At 43.1% G+C, this 27525-nt stretch overlaps 1 protein-coding gene and 1 long non-coding RNA gene across 6 annotated transcripts in view; both read right to left on the bottom strand.

The window, feature by feature from the left end:
* Positions 1 to 15894, bottom strand: part of susd6 (sushi domain containing 6) — a 74040-nt gene extending 58146 nt beyond the window's left edge. Inside the window, exon 1 of one of the 2 annotated variants that reach the window (XM_064991665.1) lies at positions 15601 to 15894. The gene's annotated coding sequence lies outside the window, so the exon portion shown is untranslated. The remainder of the gene's footprint in view (positions 1 to 15600) is intronic. The other variant, XM_064991664.1, reaches the window with a different exon arrangement.
* Positions 15895 to 16839: 945 nt separating this feature from the next.
* On the bottom strand, positions 16840 to 27110 carry LOC135557940 (uncharacterized). Of its 4 annotated transcripts, XR_010458287.1 has the most exons (5): positions 24793 to 27110; positions 21578 to 22615; positions 21243 to 21470; positions 18825 to 21110; positions 16840 to 17999 (listed from the first exon to the last, which is right to left on the bottom strand). It is a non-coding gene; the product is annotated as an uncharacterized LOC135557940 (long non-coding RNA). The 4 variants fall into 4 exon arrangements; XR_010458286.1 differs by having other exon boundaries at positions 16840 to 21110; positions 24793 to 25442; XR_010458288.1 differs by lacking the exons at positions 16840 to 17999; positions 18825 to 21110 and having other exon boundaries at positions 21140 to 21470; positions 24793 to 24952; positions 25150 to 25443.
* Positions 27111 to 27525: the final 415 nt, after the last annotated feature.

Here is a 27525-nt window from a genome sequence, read left to right as displayed (position 1 = left end):
TGTGTCTGGGAACACAGAGAGCAGGGGAGAGGAGGCATGTGTCTGGGAACACAGAGAGCAGGGGAGAGGAGGCATGTGTCTGGGAACACAGAGAGCAGGGGAGAGAAGACATGTGTCTGGGAACACAGAGCAGGGGAGAGGAGGCATGTGTCTAGGAAACACAGAGAGCAGGGGAGAGGAGGCATGTGTCTGGGAACACAGAGAGCAGGGGAGAGGAGGCATGTGTCTGGGAACACAGAGAGCAGGGGAGAGGAGGCATGTGTCTGGGAACACAGAGAGCAGGGGAGAGGAGGCATGTGTCTAGGAAACACAGAGAGCAGGGGAGAGGAGGCATGTGTCTGGGAACACAGAGAGCAGGGGAGAGGAGGCATGTGTGTGGGAACACAGAGAGCAGGGGAGAGAAGACATGTGTCTGGGAACACAGAGAGCAGGGGAGAGGAGGCATGTGTCTGGGAACACAGAGAGCAGGGGAGAGGAGGCATGTGTGTGGGAACACAGAGAGCAGGGGAGAGGAGGCATGTGTCTGGGAACACAGAGAGCAGGGGAGAGAAGGCATGTGTCTAGGAACACAGAGAGCAGGGGAGAGAAGGCATGTGTGTGGGAACACAGAGAGCAGGGGAGAGAAGACATGTGTCTAGGAAACACAGAGAGCAGGGGAGAGGAGGCATGTGTCTGGGAACACAGAGAGCAGGGGAGAGGAGGCATGTGTCTGGGAACACAGAGCAGGGGAGAGGAGGCATGTGTCTAGGAAACACAGAGAGCAGGGGAGAGGAGGCATGTGTCTGGGAACACAGAGAGCAGGGGAGAGGAGGCATGTGTCTGGGAACACAGAGAGCAGGGGAGAGGAGGCATGTGTCTGGGAACACAGAGAGCAGGGGAGAGAAGACATGTGTCTGGGAACACAGAGAGCAGGGGAGAGAAGACATGTGTCTAGGAAACACAGAGAGCAGGGGAGAGGAGGCATGTGTCTGGGAACACAGAGAGCAGGGGAGAGGAGGCATGTGTCTGGGAACACAGAGAGCAGGGGAGAGGAGGCATGTGTGTGGGAACACAGAGAGCAGGGGAGAGGAGGCATGTGTCTGGGAACACAGAGAGCAGGGGAGAGGAGGCATGTGTCTGGGAACACAGAGAGCAGGGGAGAGGAGGCATGTGTCTGGGAACACAGAGAGCAGGGGAGAGGAGGCATGTGTCTGGGAACACAGAGAGCAGGGGAGAGGAGGCATGTGTCTAGGAAACACAGAGAGCAGGGGAGAGGAGGCATGTGTCTGGGAACACAGAGAGCAGGGGAGAGAAGGCATGTGTCTGGGAACACAGAGAGCAGGGGAGAGGAGGCATGTGTGTGGGAACACAGAGAGCAGGGGAGAGGAGGCATGTGTCTGGGAACACAGAGAGCAGGGGAGAGGAGGCATGTGTCTGGGAACACAGAGAGCAGGGGAGAGGAGGCATGTGTCTGGGAACACAGAGAGCAGGGGAGAGGAGGCATGTGTCTGGGAACACAGAGAGCAGGGGAGAGGAGGCATGGGTCTGGGAACACAGAGAGCAGGGGAGAGGAGGCATGTGTCTGGGAACACAGAGAGCAGGGGAGAGAAGGCATGTGTCTAGGAACACAGAGAGCAGGGGAGAGAAGGCATGTGTGTGGGAACACAGAGAGCAGGGGAGAGGAGGCATGTGTCTGGGAACACAGAGAGCAGGGGAGAGGAGGCATGTGTCTGGGAACACAGAGAGCAGGGGAGAGGAGGCATGTGTCTGGGAACACAGAGAGCAGGGGAGAGAAGACATGTGTCTGGGAACACAGAGCAGGGGAGAGGAGGCATGTGTCTAGGAAACACAGAGAGCAGGGGAGAGGAGGCATGTGTCTGGGAACACAGAGAGCAGGGGAGAGGAGGCATGTGTCTGGGAACACAGAGAGCAGGGGAGAGGAGGCATGTGTCTGGGAACACAGAGAGCAGGGGAGAGGAGGCATGTGTCTAGGAAACACAGAGAGCAGGGGAGAGGAGGCATGTGTCTGGGAACACAGAGAGCAGGGGAGAGGAGGCATGTGTGTGGGAACACAGAGAGCAGGGGAGAGAAGACATGTGTCTGGGAACACAGAGAGCAGGGGAGAGGAGGCATGTGTCTGGGAACACAGAGAGCAGGGGAGAGGAGGCATGTGTGTGGGAACACAGAGAGCAGGGGAGAGGAGGCATGTGTCTGGGAACACAGAGAGCAGGGGAGAGAAGGCATGTGTCTAGGAACACAGAGAGCAGGGGAGAGAAGGCATGTGTGTGGGAACACAGAGAGCAGGGGAGAGAAGACATGTGTCTAGGAAACACAGAGAGCAGGGGAGAGGAGGCATGTGTCTGGGAACACAGAGAGCAGGGGAGAGGAGGCATGTGTCTGGGAACACAGAGAGCAGGGGAGAGAAGACATGTGTCTGGGAACACAGAGCAGGGGAGAGGAGGCATGTGTCTAGGAAACACAGAGAGCAGGGGAGAGGAGGCATGTGTCTGGGAACACAGAGAGCAGGGGAGAGGAGGCATGTGTCTGGGAACACAGAGAGCAGGGGAGAGGAGGCATGTGTCTGGGAACACAGAGAGCAGGGGAGAGAAGACATGTGTCTGGGAACACAGAGAGCAGGGGAGAGGAGGCATGTGTCTGGGAACACAGAGAGCAGGGGAGAGGAGGCATGTGTGTGGGAACACAGAGAGCAGGGGAGAGGAGGCATGTGTCTGGGAACACAGAGAGCAGGGGAGAGAAGACATGTGTCTGGGAACACAGAGAGCAGGGGAGAGGAGGCATGTGTGTGGGAAACAGAGCACTCAGTGTGCCAGGGAACTGCAGTGAAGAGATTGCCATCTGATAGGCCTGACTAATGCCTTGAATTCAGCCCTCTGCTCTGATGGAGCCAGGCTGTGGCTGAGGGAAGAGGGAGAGAGAGCCCAGAGAAAGAGTGATGGATGGAGAGATAGCCCACGACTCTTTTTTGTTAATCCAATTTGATTTGTTAATCCAACACGATCCAATTTTTGTTAAGAGCCCCGATGCTTGGTCTGAACATCAACACACATTTCTAGCGGTACGGCTTTGGAAGCATAAGGACCTTATCTTTCATATCAGCAAGATATAAAAAATAAATAAATAAATAACATCACATTGATAAACACCGTTATATGGGGTTAGTGTTCCCACATGGCCACATCTCCATGTTTACAGCACTGGTAGACAGAAGACAGCTACTGAACACGTGGTCTCTCTATCTAGCACGCTCCGAAAACCTGCGTGGAATGGAAGAAGACCAAAAGGCCACTGAAATAGGAGAAAGCTGGTAAAAATCTGTGTACAGTAAGTGTGTATTTTGCAATTGAGAAATTATTTTGATTTAAAATTGGCATTGTGTTTCCAGAACCATACTGCAATTGAGAAATGATTTTGATTTAAAATTGGCATTGTGTTTCCAGAACCATACTGCAATTGAGAAATTATTTTGATTTAAAATTGGCATTGTGTTTCCAGAACCATACTGCAATTGAGAAATTATTTTGATTTAAAATTGGCATTGTGTTTCCAGAACCATACTGCAATTGAGAAATTATTTTGATTTAAAACTGGCATTGTGTTTCCAGAACCATACTGCAGTTGAGAAATTATTTTGATTTAAAATTGGCATTGTGTTTCCAGAACCATACTGCAATTGAGAAATTATTTTGATTTAAAATTGGCATTGTGTTTCCAGAACCATACTGCAATTGAGAAATTATTTTGATTTAAAATTGGCATTGTGTTTCCAGAACCATACTGCAATTGAGAAATTATTTTGATTTAAAATTGGCATTGTGTTTCCAGAACCATACTGCAATTGAGAATCCAGTCACGTTTACATGGGAGTATTTGACGGTTTTGGCTGTCTACCTCTGAAAATAACATATACACTACATGACCAAAAGTGTGTGGACACCCATTTGTCGAACATATCATTGCCTGCCCCCCCCCCTTGCTGCTACAACAACCTCCACTCTCCTGGGAAGGCTTTCCACTAGATGTTGGAACATTGCTGCTATAACAGCCTCCACTCTTCTGGGAAGGCTTTCCACTAGATGTTGGAACATTGCTACGGGGACTTGCTTCCTTTAAGCCACAAGAGCATTAGTGAGGTCGGGCACTGATGTTGGGCGATTAGGCCTGGCTCACAGTCGGCGTTCCAATTCATCCCAAAGGTGCTCGGTGGGGTTGAGGTCAGGGTTCTGTGCAGGCCAGTCAAGTTCTTCCACACCGATCTTGACAAATCATTTCTGTATGGACCTCGCTTTGTGCAAAGATCATTGTCATGCTGAAACAGGAAAAAGGGCTTCCCCAAACTGTTGCCACAAAGTTGGAAGCACAGAATCGTCTAAAATGTAATTGTAGGCTGTAGCGTTAATGATTTTGTCATGTCTTGTTATGTCTGTTCCTGTCCTTTCTCTTCACTCTGTCTCTCTCTGCTGGTTTTTAGGTTACCTTCTCTGTCTCTCATTCTTCAGCTGTTCTACATTTCCCCTAACTAGCTCATTCACTCTTTCCCCACCTGTTCTCTCTTCCCCCTCTGATTAGGTCTCTATTTCTCTCTCTGTTCCTGCTACTTTCAGTGTCTGATTCTTGTTTGTGTTTTTTGATGCCAGAAGCAAGCTGTCGTCTCGTTTGCTTCCACCTTGTCCTGTCCTGTCGGAGTCTGCCTGGCAGGTGCATCCTGCACTATACTAACGTTCTTTTTGTTCCGCTGACAACGTTGGAAGAGGATTTATGCCATTCCTGTTTTTCATTAAAGAACTCTGTTTTCTGTTAAAACCGCTTTTGGGTCTTCACTCAAGTTCATAACAGATTTCCCTTCCCTGAAACAAAGAGGCCTAGCACAAACAATGAAAAACAGCCCCCGACCATTATTCCTCCTCCACCAAACCTTATAGTTGGCACTATGCATTTGGGCATGGTGATCTTAGGCTTGTGTGCAGCTGCTCAGCCACGGAAACCCATTTCAGGAAGCTCCCGACGAACATTTATTGTGCTGATGACGTTACTTCCAGAGGCAGTTTGGAACTCAGAAGTGAGTGTTACAACTGAGGACAGATTTTGTACGCGCTACACGCTTCCTCACTCGGCGGTCCCCATTCTGTGACCTTAAAAAGTTTCTACTTCAAAATAACAGCACTGACATTTGACCGGGGCGGCTCTAGCAGGGAAGAAATTTGACTGACTGACTCGTTGGAAAAGTGGCATGCTTTGAAAATCACGGAGCTCTTCAGTAAGGCCATTCTACTACCCGTGTTTGTCTCTGGAGATTGCATGGCTATGCTGGACTTATACACCGGTCATCAATGGGTGTGGCTGAAATAGCTGAATCCACTAATTTGAAGGTGTGTCCACAAAGAGTGAGTGTGTGTGTGTGTGTGTGTGTGTGTGTGTGTGTGTGTGTGTGTATATATATATATATATAAAGTATGTTATTCTCTAACCTCAGTAATGTCCTGGGTAGGAGTACGTTATTCTCTATCCACTAATTTAAAGGGGTGTCCACATACTGGTGTATATATAGTGTATGAGGCCGTTGGACCTTAAAGGAGTAACACTCCTTAAAAGCATTAAACACACCAAGAATCTCACTGCCGAACTTATCACAGTGGGTGAGATGGCCCGATGGCGATACTCACAGAAATAGACCATAGAGTAAGTATACACATAGGCCTATTCCTGGGAGAAACACACACACACACACACACACCACACACACAAACTTGGCGGCCCTTGATAATCAGGTCCGGTACCCTCCTGCCATCACCTTTCCTTTCTGTTCCCCAGTGGCGAGGCAGCAGAGTCACCTGCATGCAGGCTGGTGGGAGGTGGCAGAGAGTGACGCACGGGCCTTTGGCAAGGACGACGTTGGCACAGTGGCACTGCATCATGCCAAGAGGCCAGTCTGAACAGAACAGCAACCCGTCTGGCTAGAAGTACGGCCTTATCACAGTGGGTGGTGTACCTGCTGTGTGCCGACCCGGTTCTACCGGTTCTACTTGTTGAATCAAAATGTTAGTCCGTGGCCAACAACTTGACTTCGAGCCAATCAGAGAACACAAACCCCCATGTGCAGGAACAAAAAATATATATACAGTGGGGCAAAAAAGTATTTAGTCAGCCACCAATTGTGCAAGTTCTCCAACTTAAAAAGATGAGAGGCCTGTAATGTTCATCCAAGGTAGACTTCAACTATGACAGACAAAATTAGAAACAAATATCCAGAAAATCACATTGTAGGATTTTTAATGAATTTATTTGCAAATTATGGTGGAAAATAAATATTTGGTCACCTACAAACAAGCAAGATTTCTGGCTCTCACAGACCTGTAACTTTTTCTTTAAGAGGCTCCTCTGTCCTCCACTCATTACCTGTATTAATGGCACCTGTTTGAACTTGTTATCGGTATAAAAGACGTCTGTCCACAACCTCAAACAGTCACACTCCAAACTCCACTATGGCCAAGACCAAAGAGCTGTCAAAGGACACCAGAAACAAAATTGTAGACCTGCACCAGGCTGGGAAGGTAAGCAGCTTGGTTTGAAGAAATCAACTGTGGGAGCAATTATTAGGAAATGGAAGACATACAAGACCACTGATATTCTCCCTCGATCTGGGGCTCCTCGCAAGATCTCACCCCGTGGGGTCAAAATGATCACAAGAACGGTGAGCAAAAATCCCAGAACCACATGGGGGGACCTAGTGAATGACCTGCAGAGAGCTGGGACCAAAGTAACAAAGCCTACCATCAGTAACACACTACGCCGCCAGGGACTCAAATCCTGCAGTGCCAGACGTGTCCGCCTGCTTAAGCCAGTACATGTCCAGACCCGTCTGAAGTTTGCTAGAGAGCATTTGGATGACCCAGAAGAAGATTGGGAGAATGTCATATGGTCAGATGAAACCAAAATATAACTTTTTGGTAAAAACTCAACTCGTCGTGTTTAGAGGACAAAGAATGCTGAGTTGCATCCCAAAGAACACCATACCTACTGTGAAGCATGGGGGTGGAAACATCATGATTTGGGGCTGTTTTTCTGCAAAGGGACCAGGACGACTGATCCGTGTAAAGGAAAGAATGAATGGGGCCATTTATCGTGAGATTGAGTGAAAACCTCCGTCCTTAAGGGCATTGAAGATGAAACGTGGCTGGGTCTTTCAGCATGACAATGATCCCAAACACATCGCCTGGGCAACAAAGGAGTGGCTTCGTAAGAAGCATTACAAGGTCCTGGAGTGGCCTAGCCAGTCTCCAGATCTCAACCCCATAGAAAATCTTTGGAGGGAGTTGAAAGTCAGTCTTGCCCAGCAACAGCCCCAAAACATCACTGCTCTAGAGGAGATCTGCATGGAGGAATGGACCAAAATACCAGCAACAGTGTGTGAAAACCTTGTGAAGACTTACAGAAAACGTTTGACCTCTATTATATACCCTTTGTTGGCAATGACAAAGTATTGAGATAAACTTTTGTTATTGACCAAATACTTATTTTCCACCATAATTTGCAAATAAATTCATTAAAAATCCTACAATGTGATTTTCTGGATTTTTTTTCCCTCATTTTGTCTGTCATAGTTGAAGTGTACCTATGATGAAAATTACAGGTCTCCCTCATCTTTTTAAGTGGGAGAACTTGCACAATTGGTGGCTGACTAAATACTTTTAGAGTGGGCATTTTCTCCGTACGTTCACAGATGAGCTAGTCACACTTCATATGCAATGTAGGCTATGGGATGTTAGCTAGCTAAGTGCACAGACGCAATGGACACAACACTAACTACTTCCTGCAAGCTAGCTAACCACTGTAGCTAGTATTGACAATCTAATAAAATCACAATGGATTAGCTAGTTTCCATTAAACAGGTGCCCATGTTAGCTAGCTAGCTAAGGACACTGCACTATGATGTGCTAGCTAGCGAATATGCTAACATTAGCTAGCTAAACACTTGGCTATGGGCTGGCAATTGGCAGTATGTGATTATGGAGAGTGAATTTTTGTGTTTCTTTGTCGTCTTGCTAGGTATTTATCTAGCTGTGGCTATCTGGTTAGTGGTTGACACCCCCCCCATGAGCTCTCCCGGAGGATGGTTGACCCCCCCCCATGAGCTCTCCCGGGGGATGGTTGACCCCCCCCATGAGCTCTCCCGGAGGATGGTTGCTCCCCATTGATGTAAAACATTGCAACATTTCACTCAACACTCATTCAATATATGAAAGATCAAATAAATGACTACGGTAGGCTACAAATCTTTTTATTCAGCTGAAGCAAGCCCACAAATTTTCAGGAAATGTACATTTTCTAATATATTCATATTTATCTTAGCTACCTTAAAAGCAGGGCCTAAAATTGACTTTTTGGTCCACCAGCCACTCAAATTGTTTTTACCAGCCAAAATATATTTTTGGGCCATAATTTACGTCAAAGAAACTAAAAGCGTATGACCATGTTTTGTAATGTTTCTAAAACAAGAAAGGTATTAGTAACAAGTAAATGTGGTATATTGCTCAATTTCTTTACCTTTTTTGTGGCCCGAGTCTTTAAACTGAAATATCAGATGAGACAAAATGTTCAGCTGCCTCTTTAAGGGCGGGAGGTTACTGTGGTAACAGGGCCACTTGATGTTTGTCAGGTGTGTGTGTGAGATTTGGGGATCTGACTTGGGCGTCTCTTCGCTATCAGTTGAAGCAGCAGACTCAAACTACGTTGAAAGACAACCTCGCTTATGATTAACACGATGTAAATAACCAAGAAACACGAGGACAAAGTCTCACTTTGGAGACTTCCTAGAGTTAATTAGACAAACTTCTATCCCTGTGCACAGCGCCTCCAAAAATGAATCTATCAGCATTTCACTCGGAGTATACAGCTCTCCTGCCAGGCATTGTTGCTACCTCAGGTGGTATATAGGATTCTTATTTTTTTTAGTGGCATTAGCAACTATGAAACAAAACAGCTACTGCAGCATTTTTCTACAATAAAAAAATCAGAAGCATGTGCTCATACTTGACTATTTTTATTCACAAATGTAATGCTCGCACTGTAGAGATCTACAAATTGACCACACGCCAACATGGCTGGTAAAATATAGATTCTTACCCGCCAATACCTAAATCTATCCGCATTTGGCGAATAAAGGGTGTTCATTTTATGCCCTGTTTAGAAGCGTTTACTTTGCAGGCTGAGTATAATTTACTGAAGCCACATAATTCAAAAAGAAAAGGCTACATCTAATATTTCTGCCTAGAATGAATGTTCACGATCCACTAATTATTTTGATTGACATGATTTGAAGAAGTGAATCGTGATTTAGTCAAAAATTATAGTTTAAAATTAATCATGTGAATTGTTTTTAAAAAAGTAAATCAACTTTGTATGACCTTATTCGCCAGTGTCTGCAAATGTTTTTTTTTTTTGGGGGGGGGGGGGGGGACGAACAGTTATCTAGAGGGTACAAAATATGTTTTGAATTGGCTACCTAATGAATCTGTTCTCTATCCTATTTTATAGGCCTGCCTGCTGCTGTAATGTCCGACTGTCACTAAATCCTTGAGCAATGGCCCCCTTGCCTCGCACTATGTAGGTTAAGCGCGCAAACACAGATGTGCTAGAGTCATTCCGATCCTGGTCGAAATGATGATTTAACTTTTTTTTTAACTGTGCATAAATAAAATTTTAATAAAATAATGTATTAAATTAATTTCCATGACTTTTCTTAAAATGTTTCAGATTTTATTATTTTCCAAAACTTTTCCAGGCCTGGAAAACACCATTTTAAAATCTCAGGACTTCTCCAGGATTTTCAAGAATGTAAGAACTCTGGATAATAGGAGGCGAGAATGTAAGAACTCTGGATAATAGAAGGCGAGAATGTAAGAACTCTGGATAATAGGAGGCGAGAATGTAAGAACTCTGGATAATAGAAGGCGAGAATGTAAGAACTCTGGATAATAGAAGGCGAGAATGTAAGAACTCTGGATAATAGGAGGCGAGAATGTAAGAACTCTGGATAATAGAAGGCGAGAATGTAAGAACTCTGGATAATAGGAGGCGAGAATGTAAGAACTCTGGATAATAGAAGGCGAGAATGTAAGAACTCTGGATAATAGAAGGAAATGTAAGAACTCTGGATAATAGAAGGCGAGAATGTAAGAACTCTGGATAATAGAAGGCGAGAATGTAAGAACTCTGGATAATAGGAGGCGAGAATGTAAGAACTCTGGATAATAGGAGGCGAGAATGTAAGAACTCTGGATAATAGAAGGCGAGAATGTAAGAACTCTGGATAATAGAAGGCGAGAATGTAAGAACTCTGGATAATAGAAGGCGAGAATGTAAGAACTCTGGATAATAGAAGGCGAGAATGTAAGAACTCTGGATAATAGAAGGCGAGAATGTAAGAACTCTGGATAATAGGAGGCGAGAATGTAAGAACTCTGGATAATAGGAGGCGAGAATGTAAGAACTCTGGATAATAGGAGGCGAGAATGTAAGAACTCTGGATAATAGAAGGCGAGAATGTAAGAACTCTGGATAATAGAAGGCGAGAATGTAAGAACTCTGGATAATAGAAGGCGAGAATGTAAGAACTCTGGATAATAGGAGGCGAGAATGTAAGAACTCTGGATAATAGGAGGCGAGAATGTAAGAACTCTGGATAATAGGAGGCGAGAATGTAAGAACTCTGGATAATAGGAGGCGAGAATGTAAGAACTCTGGATAATAGAAGGCGAGAATGTAAGAACTCTGGATAATAGGAGGCGAGAATGTAAGAACTCTGGATAATAGAAGGCGAGAATGTAAGAACTCTGGATAATAGAAGGCGAGAATGTAAGAACTCTGGATAATAGAAGGCGAGAATGTAAGAACTCTGGATAATAGAAGGCGAGAATGTAAGAACTCTGGATAATAGGAGGCGAGAATGTAAGAACTCTGGATAATAGGAGGCGAGAATGTAAGAACTCTGGATAATAGGAGGCGAGAATGTAAGAACTCTGGATAATAGGAGGCGAGAATGTAAGAACTCTGGATAATAGAAGGCGAGAATGTAAGAACTCTGGATAATAGAAGGCGAGAATGTAAGAACTCTGGATAATAGGAGGCGAGAATGTAAGAACTCTGGATAATAGGAGGCGAGAATGTAAGAACTCTGGATAATAGAAGGCGAGAATGTAAGAACTCTGGATAATAGAAGGCGAGAATGTAAGAACTCTGGATAATAGAAGGCGAGAATGTAAGATCTCTGGATAATAGAAGGCGAGAATGTAAGAACTCTGGATAATAGAAGGCGAGAATGTAAGAACTCTGGATAATAGAAGGCGAGAATGTAAGAACTCTGGATAATAGAAGGCGAGAATGTAAGAACTCTGGATAATAGAAGGCGAGAATGTAAGAACTCTGGATAATAGGAGGCGAGAATGTAAGAACTCTGGATAATAGGAGGCGAGAATGTAAGAACTCTGGATAATAGAAGGCGAGAATGTAAGAACTCTGGATAATAGAAGGCGAGAATGTAAGAACTCTGGATAATAGAAGGCGAGAATGTAAGAACTCTGGATAATAGGAGGCGAGAATGTAAGAACTCTGGATAATAGGAGGCGAGAATGTAAGAACTCTGGATAATAGAAGGCGAGAATGTAAGAACTCTGGATAATAGAAGGCGAGAATGTAAGAACTCTGGATAATAGAAGACAGAATCGATATACAGAAATGTAATGAAAAAGGAACCGCACTTCAGAAATCAGCTCAATGTAACTGAAGAATCCATAGCATATAACCACTTCTGGGAAAATTGTAACACACTAAACAAACATGAATAGGTATTGATTCAAAACTGGGATGTTCTCCAATCGTTTTGGCTCTATAACAAAGAACAAACAGCAAAAACATATACATGATCAATTACAAATCTTACAATCAGTTGTTAAAGACGACCAGAACCTACTGGATTTTCCATTTACGTTGAATGAACTACAGGACAAAATACCAACCCCAAAGGCCTGTGGAGTTGATGGTATACTAAATGAAATGACAAAATATACAGACCACAAATTGGCTATACTTTAAAAAAACAATCATCCTCGGCTCTGACATCTTCCTCAATACTTGGAACAAAGGACTGATCACACCAATCCACAAAAGTGAAGACAAATTTGACCCCAATAACTACCGTGGGATATGCATCAACAGCAACCTAAGGGAAATCCTCTGTGTTATCATTAATAGCAGACTCCTATAATTTCCTCAGTGAAAACAATGTACTGAACAAATGTCAAATTGGCTTTATACCAAATTACCATAAGACAGATCGCATATTTCACCCTGCACATCCTAATTAAAAAACAATCAAACCAAAACAATGGCAAAGTCTTCTCATGTCGTGTTGACTCCAAAAAAGCATTTGACTCAATTTGGCATGAGGGTCTGCTATACAAACTGATGGAAAGTAGTGTTGGGGGAGAAACATACTATAAAAACCATATAGACAAACAAGTGTGCAGCTAAAATTGGCAAAAAATACATTTCTTTCCACAGGGCTGTGGGTTAAGACAGGGATTCGGCTTAAGTCCCACCCTCTTCGACATGTACAGTTACGGTCTGAAGTTTACATACACCTTAGCCAAATACATTAAAACTCAGTAATTGTGAAAAAAAACTGACATTTGATCTTAGTAAATAATTTCCTGTCTTAGGATCACTACTTTATTTTAAGAATGCGAAATGTCAGAATAATAGTAGAGATAATTATTTATTTCAGCTATTATTTCTTGCATCACATTCCCAGTGGGTCAGAAGTTTACATACACTCAATTAGTATTTGGTAGTGTTGCCTTTAAATTGTTTAACTTGGGTCAAATGTTTAGGGAAGCCTTCCACAACTGATTGTGGAAGGCCTGACTGATTTCTTGAGATGATTTCTTGAGATGTTTCTTCAATATATCCACATAATTTTCCTTCCACATGATGCAATTTATTTTGTGAAGTGCACCAGTCTCTCCTGCAGAAAAGCACTCCCACAACATGATGCTGTGACCCACGTACTACTCGGTTGGGATGGTGTTCTTCAGCTTGTAAGCCTCTCCCTTTTTCCTCCAAACATAACAATGGTCATTATGGCCAAACAGTTTTATTTTTTGTTTCATCTGACCACAGGACATTTCTCCAAATAGTACAATCGTTGTCACCATGTGCAGTTGCAAACCATAGTCTGACATTTTTTATGGCGGTTTTGGAGCAGTGGCTTTTTCCTTGCCGAGCGGCCTCTCAGTTTGCTCACAAGGATGAACCAGACTTGTGGAGATCTACAATTTTTTGCTGAGTTCTTGGCTGATTTCTTTTGATTTTTCCCATGATGTCCAGTAAAGAGGCACTACATTTGAAGGTAGGCCGTGAAATACATCCAAAGGTACACATCCAATTGACTCAAATGATGTCAATTAGCCTATCAGAAGCTTCTAAAGCCACGAAAGGTCGCCGTAGGCAGACCTGGCTCAAGAGAAGACAGGCTATGTGCTCACTGCCCACAAAATGAGGTGGAAACTGAGCTGTGCTTCCTAACAATGCATGACCATAGAGACTCATATTTCCCTCAGATTACACAGACCAACAAAGAATTTTAAAACAAACCCAATTTTGATAAACTCCCATATCTATTCAGTGAAATTCCAGTGTGCCATCACAGAAGCAACATTTGTTGTGACCTGTTGCCACAAGAAAAGGGAAACCAGTGAAGAACAAACACAATCGTAAAAACAACCCATATTTATGTTTATTTATGCTCCCCTTTGTACTTTAACAATGTGCATATCATTACAACACAGTACATAATAACATTTAAAATGTTTTTATTCCTTTGAAAGTCTTATGAGTGTAATGTTTACTGTTCATTTATGTTTATTATCTATTATACTTGATTTGTAAACATATGTATGTTTCCCATGCCAATAAAGCCCTTTGAATAGAATAAGTGAAGGAGAAAGATAGCGAGAAGAAGATAGGGACTCGGCATGGAGAGCATGAGAAATCGAGGGAGAGAGAGAGTAGCATGGAAGCAGAGAAAGAAAGCCTTTGTTGTGAAGGCCATTATGTGGTGTAAACCCATGCAGAAGCATCCCTATGTGCTACTGCACGAGAGAGCGCGAGAAGGGACATTTACCTTTTCATTTCTGAGATTTCAAAACGTTTTGGGGATCAGGTAGTAATCAAATTGCACTTATTGCTTATTTTGTTGTCATCATTGCTTTGTAATGAGCCATTATGTTAATCGGGCTATGATATATGACCACAATGCTTAAGCTTTAGCATTTACACTTTGGGGAGGGGGGAATAGAAACATATGTTTTGTTTTATTTTATTTATTTAACTACGCCTAGTAAACTTGGCCAAAATGAATTAGCAAATGCCTCATAGTACAGCGGATGCATAGTACAGCGGATGCTTCAATGGCCCGAGTCACACGCACCGACACGTGCAACTGTACTGATTGCAGTGCGCCGGACCGACTGTATATGTCCGCATTCGCTGCTGCTGGATAAAACACCGAGCAGAAACGGCACTGTAATCTATGCCAAAATGTCAAACAAGTCTACATTTTGATATATTGTAATCAGTTGAACATTTTGATATATTGCAACAATGTTTCACAAAACAGCTATGATGAAGTGTAGCAGATCTAGCAGGTGAGAACAATGTAGTACACACTATAGGGTGACATGCATTGTTAGGCATCTGCTTGCATGTCAGGACACAAGGTTATAAAGTTGGGAAACATGATTAATGACAGCCAATTTTACAGCACGAACGTAACCACTATCACGATGTACCACCGTAACTAATAACTTAGCTAATGTACAAAGCTGATGATCTGATTTATTAGACAAAGGTTAGAGACAAAGGGTTATTGTAACAAAATAGTCCCAAGTCTGTTGTAAAACCACCCATTTAAAGGGATGGACAGCTCTATACTGTAATAACACTGTTTGTATGCATTTTATCCACTGCTTCTCGTTAGGTTTTTATGGTATTACTATACTGGTAGTGAGGTATTATGGTAGCTATCGTTATCTATTTTACTTGGGCATCGTCATCCACAACGGGTTTCCTTCCTCATTGCAGTGGCCCTTGCCCGTCCTCCCTCTACTTCTGTTGTGGCAGCAGACCCACTGACAGACATGTCATTGTTGGTTTACAAACACTTTTGACGGTTCAAATAGCCTTTGAAAGGTCAGAGTCTATGAAATGAAATTCATTAGCTAGTAGATAATAGCTCTCGCCAGCCTTATCCTAGACCTAGGACATTGTTGAGCGCACACGGGTAGAAGGCAGCTATAACAAGACAGATGTTATCGTAAATGACAATAGTATTAGCTACACAGTAGTTAGTAACATTGGTTTCTGTTTTTCCAAAGGTTCAAAACATAGACAATTAGGCCCAAGCCAAAGAGGTCGATATCAAAAGCAGTATACTGACAGAGGGAGAACATTCATACCAGTGGCACAAGCCAGAGTGATCCCGTACGCTTAGTTAGCTACTGTACAGCTAGCTTGAGGGAGAAAAAACATAAGATTGAGAACACTTACCAACGAAAAGGCTACCTTCAAGCCCTCCTCTCCGTTCTCACTGTCTGGTCATGGACTCAAATAGCCAGACAGACTATCCTCCAATTGATTTGTTATTTTATCACGAATAATAGTATTTTCCTGCGGTGTTGTCGCTTCTTCCGCTTCGTCACAAACAGCTATTAAACAGACCGTTTCTTTCTCCCTGCGAGAAGAGGGGAAGCGGAAATACGTCAGCAGCCTCGTTTCCGTGGGTAGTAGAAGACTGTGGTCAGGATATCTTTATTATGCTACTGTAGAATGAAGACGGACATTCATTTATTAAGCGTCAAATTGACTTTATCCGTTATAACTGTAATGTACCACAGTAATTGTTTTTACTCGGTGAAGCCCAGGCCAGCAGGTCTATTGAAAATCATTGGGACCAGACCAATTTTGTTAGCCCGGAGACTTGGCCCGAGCGGATAGTTTGACTGCAAGAGGGGCGGGCAGGTCCACAATGTATTGTGAACCAATTATTTATTTTGATAGACCTTGGATTGCAGATAATATGGGTGCGTTTGTAAATTCACTCTGGCTATCAACGCGTGTTTAGCAGATGTTATTGCGGGTGAAGCGAAATGCTTGTAATATGTCCGGTGTCGGTAAACGTCGGCAAAGAAGCGTAATTAAATTGTTGCCAGCAGCACAGTTAGTCACCAACGCTTTGGATAACATGAAAACATCCTAACCACCTCTGCTAGGTTAAGTAAAATGGTCAAAGGTGTTCGCTTGTTGTGTTGCTCATTTGCGTCTGGAAATAGCTAGTAAGCTAGTCAACTTTAGCCAGTTAACTTAAGTACTTCACTGCCGTTGTAAGGTCAGAACACTCAGATCAACCCTACTCCTCTGTAAGAGCGTCCAGTGCGCTCTGAATTGACGAACTATCCAGAGCGCACTCTGATAAACTGGAGGCAATTTACGAACGCACCCTATGAGAACACAGATAAAAACAAACAGATAAGCATTTCACTGGATTTTTATATGTGAAGCATCCGCTTATCCGCCATCCACTACCAAATATGGTAGTGAGAGGAAGCCCACTGGAGCGCAGTGGGAGAAGATGGAACGAGATGGATTTTAGCCGATATTATGCTAATTTTCTTATCGATTAAACATTTAATCTCAATATAGTTTTCTGTTTCCAAAACTAGAATATGTTATGAACAGAGAGGACTAAGGTTTGTAAACTTTAACCTTTGCAAAACTTTTAAAGATCGCGTTGTTTATGAGTACAAAGGCGAATTGTTACTGCACACGCGCACTTCACAGGGTAGACGTTCCCTATAACGAAAAACATGCAGATGATGCTAGAACGCACCAATAGGATCTCGCTTTCTTGTGCTTGGCTGTGCCCACTATGACTCATTTGTTCCCATTGGAAAAGACAGGCGGTGCTATATCAATTTGCTTCAATTCAATTCGCTTTATTGGCATGACGTAACAATGTAAATATTGCCAAAGCTCATTTGGGATATTTACCATATAAAACATAAGAATGAGAATCAAAATCAAAATTGTCAACGGGACAACAGTAACAACAATAACCAAGGGTCAAAATAACCATACATTCAACAATAACAATACGTGTACAGTAGAGTACACTTGCAGGTTGATTGGTCTGTCAGCCACTGTCCCTCAATTTATGGCAGGCAGGAATATAGTGCGCTGCCAACCCACAGCTCGCTGCGTCCTCCCCCAACAGGACGGGCAGCCTTAAATGCATTTATGTATCAGAGAGGTCTATATCTTGGTTTAGTTAAAAAAATCTTTGAGGAGAAGCTTTGATCCCACCGGTAAACCATATTGACACTCCTTAGAAAAGCCGCATTCCATGGGAATGAATGGAATCCTTCGGTATTTCATTTAAATGGTTCATGGACAAAATGAAATGCATTTATGTATTATTTTGTTGGTGTAGTGTGAAGAGTAATATTAGTACTTTCAAAAAATTATACTTTAACGAAAATGGTTTTATATATTTGATTTGTATGTTTAGTTCACATATAATTTTAAAGTATGAATTAAGGTGTCTGTAATAGAATAAACGTGGCTAAAACAAATGTAGACGTTAGTAAATGCATATCTATAGCTTCCAAAATATGTTTTACAATTGTAGGGGAGTGCCAAGATGGAGGCGCGAGGGTTTCAAAACAGCACACTAGATGACGTAAAAGGGTGTATCTATAAATCATTGATGTGAACCTTTGGTATGTTAGTAAATTCACTCTGGAGTGCACGCTCATAAATTCAGAGCGTTGTCAGATTGTCCTCTTAAATTCAGAGCATTTCTCTTTCGGAGGACACACTGCACGTTCTGGCCGAGGAGTAGAGTTGATCCGAGCGTTCTCTGACCTCAAAACGGCAGTCAAGCACCCAGGCTAAAAAAAGAGAGACAAAAAATAGAGAGAACACCTCACTCTGACCATTTTACTCTCACTAGCAGAACTGGTTAGGCTGTTTTCATGTTATCCAGAGCGTTGGTGACTGTAACTGTGATGGCAACAATTTAATTATGCTTTTTTTTTTACTGGCGTTTAGTGGCACCGGCCATATTCAACGGGTGTTGAGCGTTAGTAAATTCATAAATTATTCTGCGCTCTGCACACTCAAGTGTGCTCTGAAATCGGAGCAGGTAGCCAGAGTGAATTAACGAACGCGCCCTTTTGTACTTATTTTCAAATAGGAAAATATTACGGCGACGAGCAATACCAGGTCGTAGTTACCAAAATCCAAAAGACAGAAACCCCGCCTACTCGACCAATTGGATGAACGAGTGTAACAACGCGTATTCCTGTATACGGGAAACGCCTCATTTTCAAAATGGCATATCTCGAGTTCAAGATTGAGGACTAAATACGTTCGGGAACAAGAGTAACAAAAATTCACAACTTTTAGAAAATGACAAAAGTTTTGGGCAAAAAAACGAGTTACGAAACGAATAGCTTACTTTTCTACTCTTACCTAAAATCAGCTAGCTAGCGTAAAGGATTCCATCAAAGATTTTTGTAACTTAACCAAGATAGACCACAGCATGTCGTTTCAAATGAACAAAGCCAAGTACGAGCTAGCGAGATCCTATTGGCTTCGTTCTAACATCTGCATGTTTTCGTTAGGGAACGTATTCTCTGTGAGTGCGCGTGTGCAATAACTCAATTCACCTTTGCATTTCCTAAAAGTTTTTGCAAAAATTAAAGTTAACAAACCTTGGTCCACTCTGTTCATAACATATTCTAGTTGGAAACAGAAAACTCTATTGAGATCAAATGTTTCATCGATGAGAAAATGTACATAATGTCTGCCACAATCCATCTCCTTCAATCTTCTCCCACTGTCCGCAACTAGGCTTCCTCTCACTACCAAATATTATGCGGAAACACCAAGCGGATGCTTCACATTTTAAACGTGTGATTCCATTCCTCCAAAACACAGAGGAGTTACTCTACTTGATAGAGCAACGTTATACGTTTCCCTACATGCCTTTCATTGTAATAGTAGTATGTCATGTGCTTTACCATCAACAAAAGCACAGCCTTTGGTAGAGGAAACAAAAAAAAATTAAGTTGGGAGAGTAAAATTCTCCTATTCAATAGTGTTACATTTACATTTAAGTCATTTAGCAGACGCTCTTATCCAGAGCGACTTACAAATTGTGTTCTTTTCAAGTTCTGGGCACAAACAAAATATGAATGCCACCAGGGGAAAAAATGGACAAACAAAAAGTCTTAAAAGAAATACACTGCTGAAAGGAACAAGAAGGAAGGCAGTAAGTTAAAAGACAAATCACTGTCATTTAAACCATACACTTTTACAACATTTAATTGTAATAATACTGAAGTACTAACTAACAATGGAATGTTCTTCCAAACATGGGACTTTAAACAGGTGTGTTTTCTGTGGTTACTAAAGATCCTATGGAAACTTATTTCAAAAGTACAGTGCCTTCAGAAGGTATTCATTCCCCTTTGACTTATTCCACATTTTGTTGTTACAGCCTAAATTCAAAGTGGATGAAATAAATATTTTTTCTTCTCTTACCCATCTACACACAATATGCTCTTGTGACAAAGTGAAAACATATTTTTAGAAATCAACTTGCGCCACCGGGAAGGGAAAGGGGGATACCTACTGTAGTCAGCATTCAACTGAAATGTGTCTTCTGCATTTAACCCAACCCCTCTGAATCAGAGAGGTGCAGAGGGCTGCCTTAATCAACATCCACGTCATCGGAGCCCGGGGGAAAGGTGGGTTAACTGCCTTGTTCAGGGGAACGGTGGGTTAACTGCCTTGTTCAGGGGAACGGTGGGTTAACTGCCTTGTTCAGGGGAACGGTGGGTTAACTGCCTTGTTCAGGGGAACAGTGGGTTGACTGCCTTGCTCATGTAAGCTCGGTGACTCGAGTCAAAACATACAGAAACCTACACCAAAGTGTTTTTTTTGCGGTGTCTGTACTTTACTATTTATATTTTTTGACTACTTTTACTTCACTACGTTCCTAAAGAAAATAATGTACTTTTTACTCCATACAATTTCCCTGATACCGAAAAGTCCTCATTACATTTTGAATGCTTAGCAGGACAGGAAAATTGTCAAATTCACACACTTGTCAAGACAACATGCCTGGTCATTCCAAATGCCTCTGATCTAGCGGATTCACTAAACACGATTACTTTGTTTGTCAATGATGTTTCATCAGGCAAGAAAATGGCCTTGCCGAAATACTCCCACCCCTCGTAATTTTGTGGCTAGTCAAATACTTTCTGTGCCACACATTAGTCAAATACTTTCTATCGAACAAACATCACGTCAGGCAACCAAAGTTAATAATTAATGTATGTGTGTTATATTCAGGGATGGAAAGAGGACTGTAAAATCCTACTCAAGTTGAAGTACTGTTACTTTAATGAAATTGTAAATCAAGTAGAAGTACTGGTGTAAAAAAAAAAAAAGTATAATGTAGCAGATTTAAAAAGTAAAAGTTACATCTAAAATAAGTTGCTATTTCAAATTTTGATGGTTATTTTGTATTATCCTTTTACAAGAATGGAAGTTCATGTGAAAAGGGTATGGCAATTGAATGCAAGCTTCAAACAAATTAATAAAAAATTAAAAAGTACTTTTCTATATACTACTGTATATGTAATATTGTTAACATGTAACAATATATGCCCTGACCTTAGAGCTGTTTTATTATTCTATTTGGTTTGGTCAGAGTGCGATGTGGGGTGGGCATTCTATGTTTTCTGTTTCTATGTTTTAGCCGGGTATGGTTCTCAATCAGGGACAGCTGTCTATCGTTGTCTCTGATTGGGAATCATACTTAGGCAGCCTGTTTTTTTTTTTTACACCTTAGTTGTGGGTAGTTGTCTTCGGTTGATGCAGGTATATCCTCACGGAGCTTCACGGCCATTGTTGTTGTTTTGTTGGCTCCATTTTAAGAAATAAAGAGAAAATGTAGGCTCACCACGCTGCACCCTGGTCCGGTCATTTCCCTGACAACACCAGAAAATAACGAACAAGATAAGATCCACCACAGCTGATTTTAATATTAAATCTTCAACTTCACATATACAAATGTTCAAAAGCCATTATTTGTGGAACAACCTATCGAACACTTAACTCACATCACTTCTCTCTGAATTTGCCATTCTGACTGGCTCTGATAAGTGGTAGGCACATTTGGCAAGATGCTTCCCGACCTTTTGAAGTTTTGTTTTTTTAGTAAGAAGATCACTGGTAGCAGCCACCCCATATGCATGTTGGTCTCAGACTGTAGAATGTTCAAAGCTGAGACCAAAGGCTTCATCACTTTGCAGTGCTCATTCAAGAAGGACCTTTCTGCCGGACTCAACCTGAAAGACAAGGGGAATGTAATACCTCTTAGAATTCTAACATTTCATTGACAATATATTAGTGTAATAGGAAAATATTTACGTTGATTCAAAGAATTGCTACTCACATTTTCACTTTTAATTATTGTCACACCTTTCTTATGACATCCTCCCCCTTCTCTTGTATGATGTGTGTGATCCTCTCCACAGTCAGGGTAAGTTGAGTTCCAACTTTCTTTGATTTGGACGGATCAACTGCAGTTTGCTCATTCTCTACAACTTCAGCAGCTAAGGTTGACCGTCCCGTTTTACTCCACATGACATTTGGCAAAAGATAATCTGGACAACCTTTTGTAGCCATCACTATTTTGTTTCTGCCAACGCAGAATCTGTTTCAATTAGGTTCAGCAGGTGACATGCACACCGTTGATGCTGAGGGAGTTGATTATTCTAGGCCACTGGCATTTTCCAGGATGGAATAGGTGTCTTGCCATTCAATCTGCTCTGCTGGCTCTTCAGCATCTGAGTCTCGGTCTGCTGACTCGACTGCCTGGCTCTGCTCACCAAAAACATTGAACGCTTTGATGAAGTTTGATCCACTGTCTGTTGTGGTTCTTACCACTTTCCCCTGATCCTGTATGCACAGTGGATGTCATCGAGGGCACCTGCAAGCACATCATATGTGTGGGAACCTCTCAATCTCTTGCAAGCGAGTGCAGCAGAGCGTCTCAGAGTTTCTTCATCTATCCAGTGACATGTGACCCTGATGTAACTCCTTCGATGAGCTGTCCAATCAGTGGTGGTGGCTACATAATGTACCCTGCCATGTTGTGCCATAACGGTCTTCTTCGTGTGATTGGCTGCTTCATATATTCTTAAACGAACAGTAGGTCTGGAGATGACTTTGCATTGAGGATGCAGGGGGCTTACCAACTCTTTAAAAGCTGCTTGTTTGACCGCAGAGAACCGCTGTTGGCCCTCACAGATCAAATCAATGACAAGCTTGTCAACGGTTGCTTGTGAGACGCACCTGCCTCCTCCCACTGCCATCATTACAGATATCTTTGCTTGCTTGCAAGTCAAAGAGGTGTTTGATAGTTCCTTGGTTTGTTTGTGGTTGCAAAGGTGAACATATTGTAGTTTGTCATCTTTAATGGATGTTTCCTCTGTGGACAAAATGACTGCATCAGTCTGGGCAAAATGTATATAGCCTGACCAGTTTGGTTTTATACAAACTTAACTTAAAATCGCATCAAATCTACAATCTAAGTATTTGGGCAATGACACTTTGTTTTGGCTCTGTCGTCCAGCACATCGGATAAAAAAAAAAAGATACAATGACAATGGGGTTAAAGTGCAGACTGTCAGCTATAAGATGTTTTTTATTCATATCAAATGAACCATTTAGAAATTACAGCATGTTTTAAATAATGTCACTGTCCAAATACTTACAGATGTTGGGGAATATTGTTACTTTCCCCAGTTATCTGCAGATGACTTCGTCAACCATTTTGAAAAGAAGGTTGACGACATCCGATCCTCGTTTGCTAAGTCAAACGACACCGCTGGTTCTGCTCACACTGCCCTACCCTGTGCTCTGACCTTTCTCCCCTCTCTCTCCAGATGAAATCTCGCTTCTTGTGACGGCCGGCCGCCCAACAACCTGCCCGCTTGACCCTATCCCCTCCTCTCTTCTCCAGACCATTTCCGGAGACCTTCTCCCTTACCTCACCTCGCTCATCAACTCATCCCTGACCGCTGGCTACGTCCCTTCCGTCTTCAAGAGAGCGAGAGTTGCAACCCTTTTGAAAAAACCTACACTCGATCCCTCCGATGTCAACAACTACAGACCAGTATCCCTTCTTTCTTTTCTCTCCAAAACTCTTGAACGTGCCGTCCTTGGCCAGCTCTCCCGCTATCTCTCTCAGAATGACCTTCTTGATCCAAATCAGTCAGGTTTCAAGACTAGTCATTCAACTGAGACTGCTCTTCTCTGTATCACGGAGGCGCTCCGCACTGCTAAAGCTAACTCTCTCTCCTCTGCTCTCATCCTTCTAGACCTATCGGCTGCCTTCGATACTGTGAACCATCAGATCCTCCTCTCCACCCTCGCCACGCGCTCTCACCACTGGTGTCCCCCAGGGCTCTGTTCTAGGCCCTCTCCTATTCTCGCTATACACCAAGTCACTTGGCTCTGTCATAACCTCACATGGTCTCTCCTATCATTGCTATGCAGACGACACACAATTAATCTTCTCCTTTCCCCCTTCTGATGACCAGGTGGCGAATCGCATCTCTGCATGTCTGACAGACATATCAGTGTGGATGACGGATCACCACCTCAAGCTGAACCTCGGCAAGACGGAGCTGCTCTTCCTCCCGGGGAAGGACTGCCCGTTCCATGATCTCGCCATCACGGTTGACAACTCCATTGTGTCCTCCTCCCAGAGTGCTAAGAACCTTGGCGTGATCCTGGACAACACCCTGTCGTTCTCAACCAACATCATGGCGGTGGCCCGTTCCTGTAGGTTCATGCTCTACAACATCCGCAGAGTACGACCCTGCCTCACACAGGAAGCGGCGCAGGTCCTAATCCAGGCACTTGTCATCTCCCGTCTGGATTACTGCAACTCGCTGTTGGCTGGACTCCCTGCCTGTGCCATTAAACCCCTACAACTCATCCAGAACGCCGCAGCCCGTCTGGTGTTCAACCTTCCCAAGTTCTCTCACGTCACCCCGCTCCTCCGCTCTCTCCACTGGCTTCCAGTTGAAGCTCGCATCCGCTACAAGACCATGGTGCTTGCCTACGGAGCTGTGAGGGGAACGGCACCGCAGTACCTCCAGGCTCTGATCAGGCCCTACACCCAAACAAGGGCACTGCGTTCATCCACCTCTGGCCTGCTCGCCTCCCTACCACTGAGGAAGTACAGTTCCCGCTCAGCCCAGTCAAAACTGTTCGCTGCTCTGGCCCCCCAATGGTGGAACAAACTCCCTCACGACGCCAGGACAGCGGAGTCAATCACCACCTTCCGGAGACACCTGAAACCCCACCTCTTCAAGGAATACCTAGGATAGGATAAGTAATCCTTCTCACCCCCCCCTTAAATGATTTAGATGCACTATTGTAAAGTGGCTGTTCCACTGGATGTCAGAAGGTGAATTCACCAATTTGTAAGTCGCTCTGGATAAGAGCGTCTGCTAAATGACTTAAATGTAAATGTAAAATGTTATAAGAACAAACGTTATAGTTTTACTAAACATTGTTTTTGGATATTATTGGAAACTCAGTGATCCAACCAGATATAGCGAGGTAATAAGCAAACAAATAAGAGAATGCACTTACCTAAAAATCCCAGGTCTCAAAATGATTTATTTAATCTTCACAAGTTCCTTAATTTCACTTTTAGCTATCCCCAACAATTTAAATTATGGGGATGGCTAACTACTAGCCACCATAATGTCAATGAGGTAGTAGCCCGCACTACAGCCAAAAGTTCCTTCAGCTGTGTAAGGACATTGGTCAGGGTTAGCTTCTAACTAGCTAGTAACAGGATGAGCTAGCTGACGTTAGCATTACGCTACAGATTGAATGAAACTGGCTACATAGCCTACACAACAAACGCCATTCATGGCAATAAAATACATTTACAACTTTACTTTAAAAAAAATGTATATATATTTACACATGTACTTTTTGTACCATTACACGTTTCCTCAAATTTGAAGCAGAGTTTTTGTAGGCAGCCACCTCCACCATCTTTACATTCCATAGTTACACTGTCTCCTCCTCTCTGCTTGAAGCGGAAGTGTTCTTTGAGATGGGGCCAGGCATTTCCTTCCTCGTGGTCTTCAGAAGACCCGGCCACTGGCTCTGTCTCTATTGTGTCCTGAACCTTCTCAATCTCGTTAGGCTCCATTTATTTTTTTCAAGTTGATTAGGAAACCTATTTTTTCCCGTTGCATTTAGTTAACTTTTCTTTTTTTTTTTTTTTTTTTTTACTGTTTAAAAATCCTGCTACCGATCATCGTTTGGTTTGCATACACAGCTGTGATTGGGCCGTTTTGGCGCGATTGAAATGGAATTGCATTGGTCCGTCTGGTCATGTCCTGGCTTACATTCAGGGCGGGATGTAAAATGTAAAATGTTCTTTGTCTAAAATAAATCACTGCACAAAAAAACACAGTCAGTCACTTACTCACCTTGTCCACTGTGTGTGTGCCTCTCTGTGACATAAGCTAAACATCTAGCTGGCTAGCTCATCATGTCTCAGTCTAAACTGTACACTCAAAAATACAGAAAGGAGTGGGAATCAAACCCTGAATTCAAAGGCTGGTTGAAGCCATTTATTGGAGACGATACACAGGCATACTGCCTGCATTGTAAGGCTGATTTCTACACCAAACTTTGATGTAAAAACAAACAAACATGACAACTCAGAAACAACCTCAAAAGGCAAAGCCTTATAACAGTTCTACCCAAAACAAGCTGCCATTTATGCTTAAAAACAATTACTCTGCAAAAAAGGCTGAGGCCACCATGGCATTAGCTATCGCTGAACACTGTTCCATGCTGGCATATGATCACGCGGCAGGGTAACCTAGTGGTTAGAGCGTTGGACTAGTAACCCATTAGCTATCGCTGAACACTGTTCCATGCTGGCATATGATCACGCGGCAGGGTAACCTAGTGGTTAGAGCGTTGGACTAGTAACCCATTAGCTATCGCTGAACACTGTTCCATGCTGGCATATGATCACGCGGCAGGGTAACCTAGTGGTTAGAGCGTTGGACTAGTAACCCATTAGCTATCGCTGAACACTGTTCCATGCTGGCATATGATCACGCGGCAGGGTAACCTAGTGGTTAGAGCGTTGGACTAGTAACCCATTAGCTATCGCTGAACACTGTTCCATGCTGGCATATGATCACGCGGCAGGGTAACCTAGTGGTTAGAGCGTTGGACTAGTAACCCATTAGCTATCGCTGAACACTGTTCCATGCTGGCATATGATCACGCGGCAGGGTAACCTAGTGGTTAGAGCGTTGGACTAGTAACCCATTAGCTATCGCTGAACACTGTTCCATGCTGGCATATGATCACGCGGCAGGGTAACCTAGTGGTTAGAGCGTTGGACTAGTAACCCATTAGCTATCGCTGAACACTGTTCCATGCTGGCATATGATCACGCGGCAGGGTAACCTAGTGGTTAGAGCGTTGGACTAGTAACCCATTAGCTATCGCTGAACACTGTTCCATGCTGGCATATGATCACGCGGCAGGGTAACCTAGTGGTTAGAGCGTTGGACTAGTAACCCATTAGCTATCGCTGAACACTCTTCCATGCTGGCATATGATCACGCGGCAGGGTAACCTAGTGGTTAGAGCGTTGGACTAGTAACCGGAAGGTTGCAAGTTCAAACCCCTGAGCTGACAAGGTACAAATCTGTCGTTCTGCCTCTGAACAGGCCGTCATTGAAAATAAGAATTTGTTCTTAACTGACTTGCCTTAAATAAAAACATTGGAGAAGCATGTAGAGCTGCTTTCTCAGACTTGACTGCTGCTACCCTGCACATGTGGGATTCTGTGTTTTCCATTCCATTACCATATATATATGATTAAATATTATCTGATGTTGGCTGTGTGAGGTATCTGCATTTGTGCACTTGAGCATCATCATGAGATTAAACAACTGCTTGCTACATCTACTTGCCTGTTTGTGTGCCAAGAACTGAGTAACATGGTGTGACCTGCATGTTGCAAAACTGTAGATAACAGCCCAGCAGATGCTTTGTCCTTGTGTTTTTATGTGACAATATTGAGCACATGGTGTGACTTGCTGTATCTTACAAAGTTGAAAGTCGAAACCATGCTCAGCCTCTACTGTGATAGGCCAACAGATGGGTTGGAACTATGTACATCACAGTATAAGAACACTTTTTACAAACATCCTGTCAGCTCCCTGTTCTGCCCTGCGTGGTATTACAGCAAGCCCATATATACAAAAGTTGCATTTGCCATTTATTACTTAGCTAATAAAAAATACATAGTATACAATCGGTAACTCATTGTCATAT

Source organism: Oncorhynchus masou, chromosome 16, assembly GCF_036934945.1.
Source record: "Oncorhynchus masou masou isolate Uvic2021 chromosome 16, UVic_Omas_1.1, whole genome shotgun sequence".
NCBI lineage: Eukaryota > Metazoa > Chordata > Actinopteri > Salmoniformes > Salmonidae > Oncorhynchus > Oncorhynchus masou.
The sequence above is the reverse complement of the archived record's forward strand: the minus strand, read 5'-3'. Positions and strand labels throughout refer to the sequence as shown.